The sequence below is a fragment of the Myripristis murdjan genome, chromosome 22, assembly GCF_902150065.1.
Source record: "Myripristis murdjan chromosome 22, fMyrMur1.1, whole genome shotgun sequence".
NCBI lineage: Eukaryota > Metazoa > Chordata > Actinopteri > Holocentriformes > Holocentridae > Myripristis > Myripristis murdjan.
In genome coordinates this window covers 245,175-247,500 of record NC_044001.1, presented here as the reverse complement: position 1 = coordinate 247,500, position 2,326 = coordinate 245,175, and the positions used below count along the sequence as shown (strand labels likewise).

Below are 2,326 nucleotides of genomic sequence, written 5' to 3'. Positions count from 1 at the left end.
AACAACCCGCCTACCCGCTGTTACTATGGTAACCAGTAAGTCAACCAACCACAGCTCAGCCCTGACCAGCCAGTAACCAGTAGTCTCGCAGTGCGGCGTCCAATCAGAGCAGCAGTGAAGGATCTCCATCCCGTTCCTGCTGATGTCCTGTCGTCTTCCTCGCCATTCAGATCTTTTTCCTGTCAGACTTTATTGTAGCCGTGAGAATCTGAATTCACTTTGGACTAGTTAGGAAAACCAAACTGCAAGCAAACAAAAAGGAAACCTCACCAGAAACACAAAGGAGATCTACGACAGCGTGTTAATGCCGCCATAGGAAAAAAAGAAGTAGCACTGCGGGGACGGGGGGTATTCTGAGAAAAAACTGAAAAAATTCAGAAATTATAAAATCACAAATTTATGAAACCCAGCTGTTCTCCTCCTGTGGGATCCAGTCTGAAGGAAATCCTGCTGGTCTGAGTCCAGAACCCCAACCTCCTCCTCAGCATCTGGACTCTGAAGAGACGTTGCTGTGACTTGGGCCGATTCAGAAGAAAACAATCTGCTGATTCTGGGTCAGATCAGCAGGATCTCCTTGTTCCTGTAGAATCTGCTGAGGGGATCAGCTGCAGGCCTGAGACACGGCCAGCAGGGGGCAGCGGACAGAGAGGAAAGAAACACTAGTTTTGAGTCTTTTTTTTTTCTCAGAAAGTTGTGACTATAATCTCACAATTTATGTTTTTCATCTCAGAAATCTGAGTTTTTTTCTCTGAATATTCCCAGCTCCATATTTTTCCCCTCAGCAGTGGTGCTCATACACCATCCAGCTGTTTAAACAGCGTTCCTGTGTTGTAGAGGAACTGATCCGGTTTGATCCGGTCTGGCCTCACCTGTCTGTCCACCTGCAGCTGATCTGATCTGAGTTGCTGCTGATCAGTGGGTTCTGGTTGTTTGAACACACTTTCTTCTCTGCTCTGGGAACTAAAGTCTTGAAGCAGCTTCAATACAGGATTCATTCGCCTTAAATCTCCACCCAGCCAATCACAGCCTGCGGCTTCACTTCCTGTCTGTGTCCTGCATGTTCACACTACAGCACACCTGCATCTCAACAGGTAACTCAGTCTCAGTTCATCTGCAGGTGAGACAAACCAAAGCCGCCATCAGGACGTGAAAACACTACGTCTCCCTTTAGGAAAAACATGCAAACTGACATGGACTCTGTCCTCATTTGTTCCCTGAAGCGTGTGAAGTTCCTCCAGAGCAGAGAAGCTGCTGTGTGGTTCTCCTGCGGGCCTTCCTGTCTGTTTGGGGTTTTTCTGATGTTTCTAATAAAAGTGTGTGGAACTTCCTGCTGTGCCGCTCTCTGACTTCATCACATCAAACCACAAACATCTGCTTCGTTTTTCTCTTTTACTTCAGACAACAAGTTAAATGTTAAGCTGTAGTCTTTATTCTTCATTCAGGTCCCAATCCGCTTCCACAAGAGGGCGCTGGTCTTGCAAAAATTGGTTTAAAAACTAATGGTTGGTTTAAAAAATGCTCTAAAATATTACTAGTGGATTAGCAAAAACAAAAGATTTTTAAAAAGATATGTATAATTAGTAAAAGGTCAGATCAGTGATGCTGGACTGATGTCAGATTTCTTTTGCTGCGTTCAGGTGCCTCACAGCCATTTTCATTAAATTAAATTCAACAGATATTTTTTTTATTGTCAACCACCTAAAGACCCTCAAGGACTCCCAGGGGCCCCTGGAGGCCTGTGGACCCCCTGAACGTCTCAATTTAGATGTTTGGATTATTTCCCAGATGGTTTTAATGTCAGGCATGACAGGTGCTCTGTGTTTCCAGCAGGGGGCAGCAGGGGTGTGTGTGTCCAGCAGGTTGCACTGATCAGTACAGTACGCTTCCTCACTGTCCTGTCCCGCTCTGTCCTGTCCTGTCCTGTCCCGCTCTGTCCTGTCCCGCTCTGTCCTGTCCTGTCCTGTCCCGCTCTGTCCTGTCCTGTCCCGCTCTGTCCCGCTCTGTCCTGTCCCGCTCTGTCCCGCTCTGTCCTGTCCTGTCCTGTCCCGCTCTGTCCTGTCCTGTCCTGTCCCGCTCTGTCCTGTCCCGCTCTGTCCTGTCCTGTCTTGTCCCGCTCTGTCCTGTCCTGTCCTGTCCTGTCCCGCTCTGTCCTGTCCTGTCCTGTCCCGCTCTGTCCTGTCCTGTCCTGTCCTGTCCCGCTCTGTCCTGTCCTGTCCTGTCCTGTCCTGTCCCGCTCTGTCCTGTCCCGCTCTGTCCTGTCCTGTCCTGTCCCGCTCTGTCCCGCTCTGTCCTGTCCTGTCCTGTCCCGCTCTGTCCCGCTCTGTCC

General features: G+C 49.1%; 1 protein-coding gene across 3 annotated transcripts in view; it reads left to right on the top strand.

Annotated features, from left to right (window-relative positions):
• Positions 1 to 471, top strand: part of sec23a (Sec23 homolog A, coat complex II component) — a 28,341-nt gene extending 27,870 nt beyond the window's left edge. For all 3 annotated transcript variants that reach the window (XM_030044154.1, XM_030044153.1, XM_030044155.1), the window contains exon 20: positions 1 to 471. This exon is cut by the window's left edge and continues 155 nt beyond it. The gene's annotated coding sequence lies outside the window, so the exon portion shown is untranslated.
• The last annotated feature ends 1,855 nt before the right edge of the window (positions 472 to 2,326 follow it).